This window comes from Anser brachyrhynchus (genome assembly GCF_964034855.1).
Source record: "Anser brachyrhynchus genome assembly, chromosome: 3".
Classification (NCBI taxonomy): Eukaryota; Metazoa; Chordata; class Aves; order Anseriformes; family Anatidae; genus Anser; species Anser brachyrhynchus.
This window is the reverse complement of record NC_137696.1, coordinates 65,965,595-65,985,119: the sequence shown is the minus strand read 5'-3', so window position 1 is coordinate 65,985,119 and position 19,525 is coordinate 65,965,595. Positions and strand designations below refer to the sequence as shown.

The 19,525-nt window shown below is 39.6% G+C and overlaps 1 protein-coding gene across 5 annotated transcripts in view; it reads left to right on the top strand.

The window, feature by feature from the left end:
• Positions 1 to 14,504: 14,504 nt before the first annotated feature.
• The window catches only part of EYA4 (EYA transcriptional coactivator and phosphatase 4), a 154,455-nt gene continuing 149,434 nt past the window's right edge, over positions 14,505 to 19,525 (top strand). For 3 of the 5 annotated variants that reach the window (XM_080583815.1, XM_080583816.1, XM_080583814.1), the window contains exon 1: positions 14,507 to 15,149. The gene's annotated coding sequence lies outside the window, so the exon portion shown is untranslated. Of the gene's footprint in view, positions 15,150 to 19,525 lie in introns of all 5 variants that reach the window. The other 2 variants (XM_080583813.1, XM_080583817.1) reach the window with 2 other exon arrangements.

Below are 19,525 nucleotides of genomic sequence, written 5' to 3'. Positions count from 1 at the left end.
TACTTATACTGATGCATCAGTGGCATGGCACTTTCACAAGTGTAAATTACATTGTCTGGGCCAAGTTGGCATATGGATAGTTTAGTTTTGTTTTGCTTGTTCACAATTCCTGCTGAGTGAAATTCTGATCCAACAGAAGTCATCAGGACCTCAGCCTCTGATTTCGCATGGCCCAGAACTTCCTATCCTGTTTTTCTAAATGTCTACAGTGGTGGGTTTTCCAATTCCTTTTACAGAGCTGCTATGTTACAGTACTTCTTTTTCTCAGACAATTGTCTGTCAAGTGGTTCTGGCTTTTGTTGTTTAATTTCTAAGTATTTCAGATCATATGTAGTGGAGAAAAAAATCACTGTTTAAGGTTTCACTGGTATTAGAGAAAGTTGAGAAAAAAGCATTCTTTTGAAGGTATCTAAGATTCCCCTTCTTTGCTGGGCCATCCTATTCTCCCTCTGCAAGCATATATTAGTGAAAATGATAAATGTTGTCTCTAGCATTTGTCTTCATGGTTTTGGTGTTGTCATTTAATGTGGAATTTATCTCCCTTCAAAACTCACAGTAGTTTCCGACTAGGCTGTAAGAAAAGAAGAGCAATCCACAGTGGTGAATCTTTGCACCAGTAAGGATATATCCCTGAAGTTTGTTTTACAGCTCCGTCATGGGAAGAAGCTGCCCTTAATATAGATGTAGTCCTATGATGTTAACATACTTCAAGAAGAAAAGAATTTAGGAATAAAGTAAAGACTGAGGTAGAAATTCTCTCCTGTTCTGGATTCTGTTATGCTTCTGTAAGACAGCAAAGTACAGGGCTCTAAGGAGACCCTCTGAAATCTACAGGACTTCACAGAAAAGGAGCTAATACAGGGAAGGCTATCTGGCCTGGGTTTTGGTAGAAGATCAGACTGTCTTACTGATCAGCATCTGCTCTTCTTCCAAATGCACAGCCCACTGCCACCTTGTAGGTTCTGAGTACCCTCTTTTCCAAATGTCTGGTTGAAGACAGCAGGCCATCTACGTGTGGTTATCAAGGCAGTAGTTCTGTCCCTCATCACAGAAGATGCACCAGTTGTTTTCAGGCTGCCTGACCTCACTGAACCTGCTACCAGACCTCACAGTGGCTTGGAAAAATGTCCCTCAGGCCTGGCACCTGTGTGTGTGCTACTGGGGACAGAAAGGATAACAGTGCAGGGACCATGTGCAGGGACCATGGTGATGTGAGGTGAAAGTGATCTCATTTCAGGAGAGTGGGATACCAGGAGAGCACAGCTTGTGCAATAGTTCTACCAAACGACTTAATGGGGAAGTGTGAAACATAAGAAAAGCTCTTAGTACAGACATGCCTACACTGCATGCACTTTTTGTTGATAAACAGGATTCTTCTGCTATTATATGCTTTGTAGGTTTCCTCAGTTCTTTGCTGACTGCAAGCTTGTATGTATTTACACCTTTGTTACACACAGTGAGCAAGCAATGCTTTGAAGTTCTCAATTGTTTAAAAATGGCCCATGCTTTTTGCATAAAAGTGAAGAGTGAGTGAGCAAAATGTTCTTTTATTCATAGTTCAACAATTCCTGGTGATTTTACTATTTGCATTTTTTAATTCTCTGAATTTAAAATAAAGAATATTGGAGGAGAAGCATAAGAATTTATAAAAATCCTTTTCAGTTACACTGAAACATGGTGCCAACATGGAATTAGAAAGAAAACAAAAGGCTTAACAGCCTTAGCAGTAAATCATCTTTGTCATATTTCATAAAAACAAAATGAAAACTTCTGTAGAAGCTGAAAAGCATCATGGAATTTCAACATCCATAAAATTACAAATGATTAATACACTACATGAAAAGTTAGATTAAACCAACAATTATGACTGTATGCTTTGAAGAATTTTTTTCCACATTAAAAAATATGGGTTGTTTTCTCTGAAAGGTTTTAAAGGGATTTTTAATGAGACTGTTTAAGGCAACTTTAATGGTAGAAAGACAAGCTTCAGTATGAAGATTTGAAGATGTATCTATAGAAGTATTTATAGAAATACAGTATGGATTTGATGAGTCCTTTACTGGAGTATATGCAGTGGAAAGAAGATGGCTGAATGGACACAGTGTACAACATTTATTCCATAATCTGTATTCTTGAAAGGCTGACTGCTTGCCCAAAGTATGAATCCAATATCATACTTAAAGTTGGACAAAAGTGTACCTGGGCTGGATCCAGCAAGGAGAAGCCTCAGTTCTCTTGACTTTTCTAAATACTTTCCTACACTACTGATCAAGATCAAATAATGCTGCACCATCAGAGAGGAATATTTCTTGAAATGGACTGGAAGTCATTGCAGAGCTGACGAAAAGACCCAAAGCTCATCTCCTCATTCATGCTTCCTTTCAGACTCATGGTACCAAATGTGTTGGCCTCTTTAAAGCTACATCTAAACTGGAAGAGTTAGGGATGCTTTTGAATGCATGTGTGCAATTTATTTCTGTCTGTATCTTGACCTAAGAGTCGGGCAATAGCTATGTCTAGCTGTGCAAACGTGCCTCAGTTTCTCCTACAATTAAACTCAGATGGATCTAGTCTTATTGGCCATCCTTCAGTGACTTATTCCTGCTGCCAGTAAAATAAGCTAAGAATTCTCAGTTTTCATGCTATTACATGTGTAATTTTAGAGTTCACTGAATACTTGTCTATTACACCCTCTGAAACCAGAGGTTTTCATAACAGACAAGTGTTGCTTCTTTACTTCATTTTTACAATAAACCCTGCTAAGGTTTCTGTGTAGCTGCATGTTTCTTGCATCTGTGTAGCTTGCATCTTGCCTTACTCATTTCTCATTACAGATCAGAGCAATCCTCAGACTAGAGAATGCTTAAAGTGATGGACCCTGTGTCTTTCATATTTGGAATTCATAAGGTGAAGACAGCTGTATTTCTCAAACTTTGGGGAAGTTCTGTCCTCCTCATGGAGGAAAGAAAAGACTTAGGGAGAAGGAAAGTAGGATAAGAGGTAAAAATAAGACAAGAGTGATATTTTTCAAAGTAATGTGATATACCTAGCTTTGAAAACCTGGGTTGTCTCAGCTTAGCACTCGAAGGACCAAGCTGTAGCTTCTGAAACAGACTCTACATTTTACGGATTTAAATTTTTTATATAAATGACCCAAATACAGCCTTCCTCAGTGCAGTTGAGATTTTAAGCGATATGATGATTGGGATATAAAATTAATTATTAGTCAGAATCAACATTAATATTAAAGAAAAAAAAAAATTGGTACTGGCAATAATGGGGATGTAAGAACAATGTAACTAAACATCCCAGCAAATATTTTCAGTAGAAGCATTATTTAGGCAAGCTTTCTATCATGATGGTAAAGTTATTCCAAAAGTGTGAGTTTAAATTATGCTGAAGACAATATTCCAGTTTGCCAAAGTAAATAGATACCTTGTCAGTTGGGTTGAGGAGAAAAAAATGCAATTCTCACTAGCTCCTTAAGTCTTTGTGTACTACTGACTACACAAGATGTCTTAACTAAAGCTCCACTGGCAAGTTTATAGAGCTTTGAAAAACTGGCATCCCTGCCTATGGCAGAGGGGTTGGAACTAAATGACCTTTAAGGTCCCTTCCAACCAGAGCCATTCTATGAGTCTATGGTATATATAAAGGTATAATTAAAAAATGTATTAAAAAGATAACTTAAAACCCAGGGGAATCATATTTTTACTCCCACTTCTTCCTTTCATCCTGTACCCTCATTTCTCCAACCCTCTACCCTCTTTCCTCCATCTTTCAAACAAAGATAGAAGATGAAAGGAGCCAAGTGCCCTGAGTTTCATGAGGCATCTCCTCACCATGGATGGTTTCTAATTTTAAGAGCTGTGCCATTGACCTCTGCTCTAACTCAAAGGAGGTATGTGAGAAGAATAAGGAAGAAATCTTTTATCATCTCTGGACACTTGAGCTTAGAAAACAAAGTGGCATTTAAGCTGTTTGCAGACAGTAGCAAAGTTTTCCTTACTAATCTTCAGTGTTATTGTGGGACTGGCAAAAATCTGACCTTTCTTTACTCAAGAAGGCGGTGTTTTGTTTTATTTTGTTTTGTTTCATTTTTGTTTTGTTTTGTTTTTGTTTTGTTTGGTTGTTTGTTTTGTCAGTTATGTGCTTTCAGCAGAAATGGAGATCTATCACAGGAGCAACCTACCTCTCCTAAAATTGAAGTATACTGTAACATGTGGCTCAAGCCATAAAATGTTGGCTGATTTATCTGTGTAGATTGCACTTTTTTACCCTTGTGATTTGTTAAATCAGTTGTTTCTCTTGATTTGAGAATGAAAATTCCTACTTGTTATACTTACACTTAAGGTATTAACTGCAGGACCAACATTGTCTGACAGAAGCCATGGTTCTGTATCAGCTACTGGAACCGATGAGTGGTTTCACCGGCGAAATTACTTTAACTAGCCCATATTCATTTCTTACACACTAAAATAAAGTAGAAATCAACTTCTGGTTTTCAGAATAACACTACGTTATGAAACCAGTATTGCAGTTCACTGAAGTTTTTGTTTATTTGGTTTCTTGGTTGTTGTTTTTGTATTTTCCTTTTCTCTTTTCTTTCAGTTTTTTTTTTTTGTTTTTTGTTTATTTAGTTTCTGTTTGTTTTGTTTTTAATTAGAGACTTCCAATGATGCAAACTTAGCCTCCTCTTACAGTAATTTTAGCTTAACTATAATCACTATGCAGAATGAAACAACCACTAAACCTATAGATGTATGAAAGATTCTTGTCTTTCATGTATTTATAGTTTTCTTCTTCTTTTCTCACCTTTTGACATGTGGGGTTTTTTTTTTGTTGTTGTTGTTTTTCTTTCTATATATTTAGTATTGACAACTTGTATAAACATTAGGGAAAATACTAGTTTAGGATTCTTGTGGGGATGGAAGAAATCTCACTGACAACATTAATCACCTGCTTCTTCTGTAGACAGAGGATTTGTTTACAGCTTTATGAAAAGAGGTACCTGGGTAACCAAAGCTCCATATGTATGAAGGGTCTGTCGAGCTCAGACTTTGTGTGTTTCCTTGAAAAACATAATTCATACTTTATTTCCTTGTGTTTTGTTTGTTTGTTTGTTTTGGTTTTGTAAAATTGTGCTAAAAATATTTATGCACATTACAAGAAATAAGCTTTAACCCACTGATGCATGAGTAAATACTGTATGAGCAAATAAATGAGGGAAATTTCAGAAAGTATTATTTTATTAAAAAGCAGCTTCTATATTAGGAAAGTACTAATGCTATTTCTTTTATGGCATCAGTTGAAGATTGCAGACTTAAAACTAAAAAATCCAGAGAAACAAAACAGAAGATGATCTGGCAATTCTTGAGACTAACGTAAAGCATGGAGAATGGTACTTAATCATAAATGAAATTCTACTAAATATGAATTATTAATAAGCTACCTAATAATCTTAAAAAACTGCCTGAAAATCTGAATTTATTTGTAAACATGCATACATATATGTATATTTATTATTTTTTTTAATTTAGAGAATTATAATGTGGACACAATCTCTCAGACATTTGTGTACAAACTACAGATGTGGTATTTGTTATACAAATATGATACATATCGAATCACTTCAAACAGAACATGATCACAAGGGGAAAAAATATGGGCCAATGTCAACACCCTGTTATCTCAATGTTATAAATGTCACCAAACTCAGCTGTTACAAGAGTGCAATTCCTCCTTCCTTGGACGTTTCTTACAGATTATAATACAGGCTGCAACTATTGCAGAGCCTCAGAACAATTCAGACAAAGAAATTTCTCCAACAGAAGATGTTATTTAAGTCTATTCTTCAGGTCTGTTCCTCCACAATTAAAATCTGTAAGAATTTTCATTGCCAAGCACTTTTCAGAATTAAAATGACAAGCATTATTTTTCTTTACTCCAATTTTCATCAAAATATTGGTGATAACAGGGGAAAAAAAAAACACATTTCTGCTTATACAGGCTGAGGAAGTTCTTTTTGTGGTTCTTTCTTTTGATGGAGGAAATCAACCTCTGCCACAGGGAAGCAGGTGAACTCATCTTTTCTTGCTGTCACTTGGTTGTATGTTAGGGCAATACATTGTTTTGCTTTTCCAGACTGATTCACTTGAGAATAATTCCTGAAGCAAACGTTATGCTTCCCCTGACTCTTCTCTGATTTTCAGAAAGTGTTAATTACTTCACCAGTACCTGTCCCTTCTAGAAATACTATTTGTTTTTATTATTCATTTAAAACTTTGTGCATGATACTGAAGAAGATAAGTGGAAATGTTCCTGGATAATTCAGCAAACTACTTCACTTTCACTCTGTTAATCTTTTCCTGCTGGAACTGTTTCATTATGACAAAACATTCTTTAAACGTTCAACTGGGTGCAAAGTTAAGACATAGATGTTGTTACCATTCATTTTGAGAAGTGAGGGTACCTAGAAAAAATGTGGGAAAACACCTCTGCCACGTCACCTGCAAGGTATGCTGAACTTGGCAGAACAAAGAAAGGGCTTCAGCACTTCCCACCTGCCTCCTTATCAAGGAAGTCACCTCTGGCTTTGCATAATTAACCACATATTTACACAACTGAAAAATCACCTCCTCTTGCTGCCATCTGTGGTAATATGAAGACTTAAGTACAACAAAGCTAGAGCAAAGCCATGACACCACATATTCGAGCTTCATAACCATGGTATATGTTGCCTAAGATATGGAACCATCTATGGAATTAGTCTGGAAAAGCAAAACAATATATTGCCCTAGCATCAATTCTTTTAAATTTTTTTCCCAGTAGGTAGTATTAAACTCCATCCATAATAAAATGAAGTTACTCCCGAAGTTGTTACTTGTTTACAAAAATGAAAACTAAAGAAAATTGTTACAACTGGTTACAAAAAAATAATAATAATAAAAAAAATGGAAAAAAATGTGATGGTGAGAACTACTATAAGGATTTTACTATTTGTTTGCAAAGATTGAATAAATTGCAAAAAGGGCAACGAAGCTGGTGAGGGGTCTGGAGAACAAGGCTTACGAGGAGCGGTTGAGGGAGCTGGGATTGTTCAGCCTGGAGAAGAGGAGGCTCAGGGGTGACCTTATCACACTCTACAGGTACCTTAAAGGATGCTGTAGCGAGGTGGGGGTTGGTCTATTCTCCCACGTGCCTGGTGACAGGACGAGGGGGAATGGGCTAAAGCTGCGCCAGGAAAGGTTTAGGTTGGATATTAGGAAGAACTTCTTTACTGAAAGGGTTGTTAGGCGTTGGAATGGGCTGCCCAGGGAAGTGGTTGAGTCACCATCCCTGGAGTTCTTTAAGAGACATTTAGATGTTGAACTCAGTGATATGGTTTAGTGGAGGGCTTGTTAGTGTTAGGTCAGAGGTTGGACTAGGTGATCTTGGAGATCTCTTCCAAACTAGATGATTCTGTGATTCTGTGATATTATGCACAACTCACAAGCTGAGAGCAGTAAAATTTATTACACTTTGCACAAGTACACAGGTACTGTGCATCTCTAATACACAATCTGAAGTTCGTTTATCAACAACCACCCTTGTATAAACAACCCACAGAGTAACCTGACTTGTTTTCACTTGTTATTGATGATCTTTCAAAACCCAGAAATTGCCTCCTCTTCCATTTCCTACCACTGAATTCTTAGGTAATCACCTCATCAATATTTCTCAGTGAAAATAATTGTTTCCAGAGCAAAACTCTCCCCAGATTTTAGGCCCTGTAAATTGGTCTCTCTCTGGGCTTCAAAAGTGTGAATAGTAAAAATAATAATAATAATAAAAAGGTTCAGTATGTGCATATGCTTTTATTAAGTCAGAAGTGAAGAAAAGTTTTCCCAGAACAGGATATGGGGCAGCGAAAATGAAACACAGATTGTCATCTTTTAGGATATGTATTTTTTCTTCTGACATGAAGCTCAACCTTTAGTCTCATTTTCATAGCAGAAAAGGCCCTTCACATGCTAATAAGGTACTCACATTCACAGCCAATCCCAAGTGTGGTCAGCTACTGGAAAAGATGAGGAGCAAGAGAGCGTTGTATGTCTTTCAATGTACCATAGAACAAGGGGTGAAGATTTATATTAACTGCTTTGTTCTTTCCTCTCATATTAAGCTGTGGTTCACATCCCATGGGTCCCTTTCCTGAACCCTCTTCTCTTCACTGTCATAGCAAAGATACTCTGAAACCAGAGCTGAAACAAACACTTGTACATCTCAGAAACAACTTAGGAGATGTGGCAGAACCTATGCCATTTCATTTTAATTCTTGGGAAAAAAAATGTTATGAGGAAAAGAAGAATACAATGGGAGAGGTATCAAAAAAGATAAAGGTTTAGGAGAGCATGTTTTCCTTGATGGCACTCTCTGCCTCCTATTATAACCTGCTTGGGCCCGCTTTGGAGACCATTGCTTAAAATGTCCTTTTCTTGTCTTGGAATTCCTGTAGCCCACTTGTAAACTAATGTGTAAACAAAGAAAAAAGTGCACATATATTGTTGCATCAATACTCAATGCTTCACTCACAGAAGTCTGTCTGACTTGGGCTCTTCTTCCCAGAAAATGGAACAGAGAACTAACTTAAGCTCTACTTGTCTGATATGGAAAGATCAGCTGATGGCAGCTCAGGCAACTCTCATAGCTCTTGATTTATCAACATTATTCAGTTATCTGAAACAAGGCCATGTGGCCTAGTTTCACACTAGCATCTTCTTATCTTATAATTCGCAGCTTGTGGTTTAGAGAATATTTCAAGCAGTTGCTTTTCTATCGCATGTCTCAGTTCCATCACCTATGTAACCCTGGGCACTTACAGTACTAGGGTCTAAAGCTCCAGATACTCATCAGTCTGATTAATGTTAAAGCTGAAGTGCTTCCTTCCAAGTGAAAAGTTTGATTTCAGCAGATGGATGACTGTGCCACAAGAGAATTATATCAGTAATTTGTTTACGTGGGGCTAGCTTGTAAGATCTCTGGGGCAGGGACTGTGTCTGCCTGTGTGTTCACAGAGTACAATAAGCCCCCATCCAGAATATATGCATTACAAATAAATGTCTGTAAGTAACCAAATGTAAATATAATAACTACAGAATATGTTTATCACCTCACAGCCAGAAAGGAACAAATTTACATTTTGCTGGATGTCCTAAGATTTCAGTACATAAAGAATGACTTAACACTGAGCTTGCCCTCAAGATTAGCTCACAGACACGTGAAAAACAGACCCCCTAGGACTGTTGTTTAAATGTCCTTAAAATAACCTAAACAGTTTATTTCTAATTTATATCTCTGAGATTCAGGATTAAATCCTCAGAGAAACTAACATCTGAAACGTCTGGTCAGGAATATCCCAATGAAAAACAATTTTGTAATACTTTCTGAAAAAGAATGGCAGGCGTCCCTGAATGCTGTGCACTGCTTTCTGCCTGTTACCATACTCTAAGTGCTAAAAATAAAATAGCAGCCTAAATCGATATAAATTTTTGGAACTGTATCTTACAATTTCAGAAATGTCTCAAGACTTTGAATATAACACTTTAACAGGAGAAAGGAACTTGTACTTTGAAATAAAACAGTTTCTTCCAAAAACACTCTTTGACATCATTTTTTTGGAATCTCTGCTTTTCATTTTATAGTTTTTCTGTGTTTCCTTCCTCTATTGCACACCACCTGCAAATAAATGAGTGAAATTGCCTGAGCTTCATTTAATCTTATACTACTAGGAGAATTTAATTCAATCAGGTTTCTGGAAGAAACAAGGTTATTTTTAGTGTCACAGTAATATATAATGTCATTTGTAGCATCACTTTGCAATGACATTTTTATTTCTATCAAAGATGTGAGAAAGCTCATGGTCAATTATGCCTTACTGAATATATGTTATTACATTATAATGCAATACAGCAACAATATGATGTTACAGTGTAGTAAAAAAATTCTTGGCATGAATTTATATTTGAGTTTATTGCATAACCAGCTCAATCCTGCTGACAATGAAACTGATGAATGTTTTGCCATTGGTTTCACCAGAAAACAAAACTTGCCTGATAACTGAGTAATAAACACCAGTGTTCACTTACATAGATCATTTCTGATTAGCAACAGTAACATGATTATATCATGTCTTTGGTTTATATTACCTATATATGTAACTATTTTCAAAATGCTAGGTTTTATGTCTGGCAGAATTTGACGGTGTCTTAAATAGATTTACAGAAATAGTGAGGTGGCCATACCAAAGTTATTCTGTTGTAAATATATGTAAATAACAAAGAGAAAGCTTAAAAAATGGCTGAAAATTCCTAGAAGTAATCAGAAAGTCAGGAAACTACATTTAACATGAAATCAATTAAAAAGCAAGTACAAGGGAATTACACTGTGCTGCAGAACTAATGTCTAATGAAACAGATATAAATGTTCACATTTTTATAGATCACTCAAGGATTGCACTTTATTTTATTTGTGATGATGTGAAATCTGCAACAAGACTCAACTGCCAGAATAAACGTGGATGAGTCCAGGGCACACCCGCAGACCTCCCAGTGTGCTGAGGCCCTGGAGGTGAGGTGCTACCAGCCCTGACAGTTCTCCCACCTCCCCAGCAACATGACACAATGCTGTCTGTCTCTGGAGCAGGTCTAAGAGCGACTTTTGGGCTACACCTGCACATGTAAATGGTCCGGGGATTACTCAGCCCTGCCACAGCAGTGTTTCTGTAAGGCTAAAACTCTCATCGTTATTAAAACTATATTAAAACCCTCATATTCTCCAACACAGGATGGTTGCATCAGACAAAGCACTGGGACTGGTCTTTGGCCCGTGCTGCACCCTGAACGTCACCAGGGCATTTTTCAGAACGCTGATTGGTGAGAGCCAAAAGCACACCAATAACCAAGCTAACAGATCTGCGTGCTAGCCCTGATTAATGTAGGCATAGTTTTGTGTCCCGTGGTGACAACGAAGGTGTGGCTCATCTTAAAAATAGATGACCCAGAAACTTTTCTGGGTAAGCTCCATATATTACATCCATGAAACTTCCATGAAGTGTGAAGGAATGGTATCTTGCTGCAAGGAGAGAGTAGGTCTCTCCCAGGAAGGAAAGAAAGATCCTGGTATAATTGCAGAATACAAAATAAAAATTATTAGGCACACCTCATTCTGCCTGCACAGCCAACTGGAAAATACAGGTTTTCCTTTGCACCTAGCCAGCTTTATTTCAGGCTAGCTTTAAAGACAAAACTTCCACTAGTATCAGTGAGACTTTTGTCTGTGTATGGGATGCAGAGCAGAGCCCTCTCCTGGTAAGCACTGAAGATAATTGAGGACACCCCGGCACTGAGTTCGGCACCATCCACAGCACATATCTATGTGATGAAGTATTGAACGTAGGCACTCAAAATAAAATATTAGAAAAGCTCAGCTATTTGGAGACATGAAACCTTGTGACTGAGGCCAGGTTTGTTTGGATTTAAAAGAAAATAAATACGGAAATCTAAAAGCACTTAAATGATGGCATACTTGAAAACTGAAACTGAAAAATTGGTTATATAACATACTTAAAGGCACAGTTGGCACTTCAAACTCACAATGACTAGCCAGTTGTAACCTGCTTTTGAACCCACAGCTGAACTCTGGATGTCAAATTACTGAAAAGGGTGGGTCACTTTCTTTTTAAACCTGAAATCTGATAACCATGGCAAAAGAACCCCCATTCATTCTTTCTTTTTATGACTATAAAGCCACGAAGCACCAATAACAATCTTAAGTATACAGATCCACAAACTTAGCCTAATTAACACACTTGTGGATTTCATTCTTGATCCTGAAAATTAACAGCCATATTTCAAAGCCATGCTTTTGTAAAATAAACTTCACAACAGGTACATAAGCTAGATGCAACATATGATAGGCATTTCAACAAATCATAATAATGATACATTGCCAAAATAGTAGCAGTCGATCACTTGATTATCTTAGAGTGTCTAAGTATAATCCCTTAAAAAGAAAAAAAAAAAGTCAGCCAACTAAACAACAACAAAAAATACCCTTTTGTTACTGAGATGCAATCTAAAAGCATATTGGTTTTGTTTCAAAATTATTTATAAAGATTCTAAACCTTACTGTTTGTAATAACATGTGCAAACATGATTATCTGGAACCATACTATTTATGGCTGTAATCTCATTAGCCTTCACAAGGTAAGGAGGGTTGGGCCTATGGTACTTGCATGGAAGACCTGCAAGGAAATTCCAAGTTACTGTATGAAGTGGTATTTGTACAGGGCAAAATTATTCTGCTGACTCAGCATTGAACAAGCATGAAGTATATATGATCACAAATGCTGTCTTTATATAAGAAGTAAAACCAAGAATATCGAACACTTGCAGTCATTAAACACCCTATGGTACTTTTTGCAAGTGTAGGAGTGCCTGGCCAAATACCAGTCTAGATAATTACATCCTGCCTACTTACATTCCCCTGTAGCTTTAAATGGATAAGGTATTATTCTTCTATTCTTGTGTAAAAGTGGATCCTACAGCCCTTCCTTGGGCTCCGCTAGGACTATTTCTAGCATGACCTTCTCCACACAGGGCTCTATATGGTCACACAGAGTCATTTATAAGACCCAGTGCACTGCACTAGATTTTGGACTTGGAGCCTACTGAGATCACTTCCATTAAGCACTGGAATTTTCTTCAGCCCAACGGCACCAATGTAACCAAAATCATCATCTAATTACTATCCAGAAAAGTCATATTTGCAATAAACCACTGCCAAAAATTAGTGTGCATTTATGATAACAGTTTCTGCAGGACTTCCTTCAGCGCACCTGTCCCAGGCCAAAGGCCCATTGATTTTGTATGGGACCCTGCCTGCTTTCAGCGAAATCTATAGCAAAAGAGCAATGATGTTCAATGACAGCAAGTCTAGGCCCTTTATTGGGAGATTTGCCTTGTGCCAGGTAACAGCAGTGAGGTTCTCCCACCCCTCCTCAATCTGAAACTGGTTACATCAACAAAAATTATGTGTAATCTTGTTAAGTCACCTGCATCTTACATTTTAAGAGGGGGTGCAACAGATGGTTAAAAGTTTGCTTTAAAGTGGTATGTCTATTAAAACATTAAAACAAGCCAGGTTACTTGGTGACAGTTCCCTGTAGCAGGAATTTGCTTCATTGAAGTAAAGTGGAAGGAAACCAGACTTCAGAAAACCTTCATTATCGTGTTCAAGTGCCTCATATTAGAGCGCTGCTGTTCACAAAAGTCCTCTCGAAAGGAACGGGCTGTTAGCACGTTTTCCTACAGAAGGAGTCTGTTAGCAAGATGGGTGCTGGTGTGAGTCACAACTGATACTCTGTAGCAGGGCTGTCAATTGCAATTATTTTCTGCAAATCTGAGTTCTTCCCCCTGCCAGTTGCTCTCTAAACTTCCAGTTTCAAAATTCACTTTCTTTTTCCTTTTTTTTTTTTTTTTCTGGCTTGTCCTAGACTATGTCAATTTGAAGGCTGGCTTTTGGGGGCTTTTTGAGTTTAAATGTTTTTCTAGCTGTATTTGTGTAGGTCAAAGATTTTTCCAAGTCTGTTCTCTTTCTGAGTGGCGACTCTCCCAAGACAGCAAATACAAGTTTTTTATAGACTTGTTTTCATGAAGTTTTAGTCATCTGAAGTCTGAAATTATTTAGGAGAAAGATGACCATTGTCTGTACAATTCACTGGATGCAAATCATAAAATTCAAAGGCAGACAGCTTCAGTCAAGTAATGCTTTGAATAGTATCATTGAATGCAAGACCAAGCAAATGGAAGGCAGGTAGGAAAGAGTCTTCAAGAGTATGCAATTTCCCCCCCACCCCCCCACCCCCCCATTTCATGTGATTCACTGAGCTCAAAAGCTTCTGACGTGCTTCTTCTGAAGATCATGGCATTTCTCTGAATGTTGCTGTCATTCTCTCCAGCTATAGGGCCTAACTTCTGATTCATCTTCTGAATTTTTGACTTTATCCCTTTGAAGAGCAAAATTACTTGACAGAAAGAGGGTGATGCAACTGGTTGAACAAGAGCCAGCCAATCCACCCAGTGAAACCCAAGAGGAAATACACGGTTGATGGTAAGAGTGTGAAAAGTGACTAGGCAGGGATTTTCCTCCCCTTATCCACACTGGGTAGCGAAGAGGACCAAACACAGCTTTTGAACTTCCAGCAGAAAAGAGCCTTCAGCTTCCAAGCAGGAAGTGTCTCCATCCACACTGACGAGCTTGAGAGGAGGGAGACAAACGCATCCCGTAAAAGGGTACTCTGTGGTGCTCGGTCAGCCTTCAAAGAGGACCAACCGTCCCAAGAAGCCAGAACCGCTTTACTGTGGTGGTTCTTTGTAGAACAAACAAGAGGGGACAGGCGGGAGAAGTGAACTGCTGGCTTTGGTACCCGGACTCAAGTGGGTCAGTGCCCCAGGCCCTTCGGCTCCTTTTCCTTCCTCTGCTCCCACCAACGCTCCGCAGGCACAGTGAAGGTGCGGGGTCAGGGCACGGCAGGACGGAGCAGCCCCCAGGCTCTACAGTGCCTTGCCGAGCCGTGCCGTGCCGTGCCGAGCCGTGCCGTGCCGTGCCGGGGCGGGCGGCAGCCGCGGGGCAGCCGGGCCGGTGCCTCCCGGCACAAGTGCACGGCACCGCCCGGGGCTGCGCTCCTCGCCCCGCACCTCCCCGCTTTCGGGACCGGGCTTTTCGGCAGGGAGGGGGTTACCTTTCCTTAGCAAGGTCCCGTCCCTTGCCAGGGAAACTTCCTTACGTGCCTGTTGCGTGAGAGGCAACTGGTTGCGCTCGCTGAAGTGCGAAGAGTGTTTGGCTTCTCCCGCACCAGCCTCCTCCTCCGTCTCCCCCTCCCGCCCCGAGTCTCCCCTCCCGTTTTGCTCCGAGTTGCGCTTTATTTGTGTGTGTGGGGGGGTGGGGTGGGTGGGGGGGGGGGGACGGGGACTTGTAGGGGGGATGTCCTGGTTTTGCCAGAGGAACAGTGCAAAAGGGGAACCTCGGCTCGGAGAAGGGACGAGAATAAATAAATAAGGAGCGGCCATAAAATAAAGGTAGCGGCATATTCCGGCGGCTACGAGAAGGTGAGTGTCTCCCTCCCGCCCCTCAGAGGTGCCGGGAGCCGCTTCGCTGTCGCATGTGCCCGTGTCCGTGCGGATGGGTGTGAGCGGGTGCTTGCGTTTAGGGCTCATTTAGCATTGTTTTCCGACAAAACAAAACGTTGCCGCGAAACAAGCGCCGTGGGAAGGGGCCGCGGAGCCGGCTCGGGCTGTGGCCCCGGGCACCGGGCGAGCCGAGCGGCAGAAATCCGCCCTCCGGTGCGAGCCGGCTGCCTTCCTCCCCACCCGGCCGGCCCCTCCGCGGCTGCCGGCCCCTGCCGCTCCGCCCTGGCCCCCCTTCCACCGGCTGCCACCGCACTGCTCCCGGCCCGAGCCTCCCGCAGCCCCCGGAGCGGGGCACGGGGAGCGGCAGAGGGCAGCCGGGCCCTACCGGGGGGCGCCCGCCCGCTCGTCGGCAGCAGGCACGGGGGGTGCCCGAGGGGAGCCACCGGCACCGTTCTCCGTGCCCGAAACCCCGAGGGCTGCCGGCCGCTGAGCTGCCCCCCCGGGCTGTCACCGCGGCCGAGGGGAGCAGCCCCCGCAAGGCCGGCGGGACCCCGCGCCCAGCGGTCACCGGCGTCTAAAGTTTCACCCGCGTTTGTGCGAGCGCTGCTCAGCGCCAGGGAGGCGCGCCGCTGCCCGGCCGCTATCCCGCGGGCAGGACTTGGTAGCGGGGCGCTCGGGGGGCCGCCGGGACCCAGCAAGTGGCGGTGTGAAGTGTCTGCTGCTTGCAACGCTCCCGGGACGCACGCCTGCCCAACCCCGGGGAGCGCCTCTGCTGGCTCGGATCTGAGCACGAAATCGTGCTAGAACAGTAAGAAACCAGTGTTTTCAGTTCTCCGAGGTTTTATTTGCGGGCGTGGGACACCAGAAAAGAATTGCTAAGACTAGAAACTGTGTCCGAGGTAAACTAAGCAGCAGTTTAGAGCTACAGTGAGGTATGCAAAGCGAGCATCTTCTCTCACCGTGGAGTAAATATTTTTTTTGGTCTGACCTCAATATTTATTTGTTTATTTTTTGAAGACTGTACCTTGTATTAAAGCTGGGGTTCTTTCATTGTTTCATTTCCTTAACGCTCAAAAAGCAGTTTCCTAAAATTACCATGGGTTTGACTTTTTCCTGTAAGTATTTCTCAGAAATGCTGCCGAGTTACAAATGTTTGCACACCTACACTATGTATCAGATTGTGAGTAAGTGGAAATACAGATTGACGTTTCTCTATCTTCTTCCTGTCTGTTTTGACATCTAACATTAGCTGGGCTACGTCTTAAACAGTTCTTCCTGTTTTCTTTTGAAGTTTCTGGTATTTGCGTTACCAAATGGTCTTCAATCAAATTTAATAAAACTAAAAGAGGAATATGTTGACTAACCTTTTAGGTACCTTTGTTCAGATAATGCATATGCACCTATAAATAGTTATGTATATATGGTTGTACTGCTAATAAGCTTAGTTGAAGGTTATTCTTGCAGGATTTGTGTGTATTACTGGCTTCGCAACACTTTGCAGTAGAAATTTATTCTGCCTCATGGATAATGCCAATGCAACTGATAAATTCTAAACAAGGAATTTAATGAGTACAAAACTGGTCAGTTCCCAGGTAACTGCAGTTTCCAGTTAAAATGTTTCAAACAAGGCAACTAGAAATCCAGCTATAGATAGTATCCTGTTGCATATTTTTAGCCTCTGATGCAAGCTTTCAGAGCTACTGTTTAAACTTTACGTGACTTTCATATATCGCGTTCTACTTTTTAGTCCTAGAATTAATCAATGTTAAGCACTGAAACTTGGTATGGGAAACGTACCTGGTTCCATGATGACCTGGCGGAGTTGCACAATGTTCAATACAATCTTCAAGTGTTAAGATTTAAACTACTTTTTCCTCTATTAAATATGAAAGTTAATTCATAAAGAAGAAAGAAATTCCTGGAATTTCTGTCAAACGCTGTAGGACGTAACTGTGAAGTTTTTATGTGTTATCTTTTTCTTTCGTGAAAGTAAGGATTTTATGAACTCGGGGTAAAACAGGTCTCCCTTTTTATAAGGAGAGTTTATTCAGCATACTTCTATATTGCAGCTGCTGATCATATTTCATAGAGCTGTTAAAGCACTTAAAACCTAAAATTAGGTACTGTCTGGTAGTAAATATTTCAAATCACTCCTTGAAGAAATAAATAAAATGGGCTTTAAAAAGAGACATTTTCAAATCTATCGTCAAACAAAAGTAATCTTGCTTTGCTTTTACTCAAAATAATACAGTTTCAATCTAAATCACTGTTTTCAACAGTGTGCATTTTTCTTAAGTTTTCTTCATTTCCTACACTTTTCTTTTAATTTTAAACTGACTTTATTTGATATCATAGTATGCTACTTTGTTCAAGCTATGTTTACTGTGGCAACACTTATATTAACGGGTATCAAATTAACTTCTAACATACCTGTGCTTCCAGTGAGTATCCTTATGATACCGGGAGCTGAAATGTAAGTTCCTTTGCTTCCTGTCATGAGTGTTCTTGTATGGCTTTTAATTGGAGAAGCTGTACACTTGTTTGTTTTCCAGATTTAAGATGAATTCATTTACAGATAAGTATTTGTATTTTTTTCTTGTTTATCTTGTTTTAATAGTGGTTTTCTATTTGTCTTTCAGTTGAACATGGTTTAATTATGAGTGGTGTACTTATTCATTCTCATTCATTTTTAGTATTGTCACGATTTGCAAGAAGAATGCAAACACAGGACTGTCAGACTGAGAGACATCTGTTGAGTTTATCAAGTGTTTTTTAAAGCTTTATGAAATTTCAGCACTAAACCAGGTCTGGTAGCAGAAACACTTGTCCGCCTTAGGTCTTACTTTTTACTTGTGAATCCAATGTTATTTCTACTGTCTGACATATACATAATCTTCTGGCCATTTTGCTTGAGAAAAGCAGTGTTTATGTTGTGCAAGTGGAAGAAAAGTTTTGATACTTGTCCATCAATTAAGAGGTTTACAAGTAAACTTCTAATATGTAGTATTAAGTTAATATGTGATATTTTCCTTTTTTATATTTAAATATTGTGTAAATGTGTGTTCAACTTAACCTTTCTGTCATTGAAAAGCGCTAATTGATCTTGCTGGCCCTGACATAATAGTATAGTTTGATATTTGAAACCATTCAGCTTTGGCATGGCCCTTTAATCACCCCTGAGATTTCAGGGCAGGGTTCTGCTGAAGGCATAAGCTGCTACTCTTTTTGAAATTAAATAAAAATGGTTATTAAAAATCTCTTTACTTGCTTTTAAGGTCAGTAGATGTTTGACCTATCCGCTACAATTCGCTACAATATACATTAAAAACTTTCTGTTCTGCTTATATGTATTAGGTGACATTTTAGATGTTACTATACAGAAATCAGATTTTTATGAAACTTTTTTTTTTTTTTTTGGCGAAGTCCACACTTCTGTGTTGCACTGTTACTAAATCTATCATTAAATCAGAAGTGCTTAAAGGAACTTGGATGCACTTTGCAGTGTAAAAGAACTGATATGAAGAGTGCTTATCTGTCAAGTAAAGAATAAAATTTATTTGAAAAGGCAATAAAATTTACATTTTAGTCCACATAGTAGGTTGTAATATTGCCAGAAGGATTCCTTTTGGGATGCCTGTATTATGGGACCCTGGTGAAAAATATTTTAAAGTGGTTTCTTCTTAGCTTCTCTAAGCCCAAGAAATGTGACGAATAGGCGGCCCACCTTTTGCTTTAATAGTAAAAAGTAAAATTACTTTGATGATTGATTACCCTATATCAAAATGCATCACTGGGTAATCTCATTCACAGAGCTGTCTATATGCTAGCTGTCAGATTTTTGAGCAAAATGTCAAATGCTAATGGCTGTCTGAGGAATACTAATGTTTAAGCATTTTATTTTCTATTTGTTTTAAATTTCTTCATCACAAGGGAAGATTATCATAAGAAGTGATTATCTTCAGAACTTTCAGAGATTCATATCCCAGTGAGACTAGTATATATTTTGTCTTAAGCTATTACACTCAGGTACTGGACTAAATTCTGATATGGACTGTCACTACAATGAATTTTTAAAAGCCAGATTTTGGAGGTTTTCTGTGCCTAAATTATTGTGAGGGTCTGTGTCCCTTTTCTAGAATAAAACGAATAATTGGCAATTTTTCCTTAAGCAGCTGTCCACAGAAGTACAGCACAATGAATAACATGTGTAGGGTTGTTTAATTGTATGTAATTTAAGTGCTGTCTCTGAAGAACAGAGTCTGTCTGGGCCGACTGAATACTGTGTCTCTGCACTGGGGTTGCCTCCTGGACTATACAATTTGACTGATTTGGAGCAGCAAACTGCAAAAAGACCT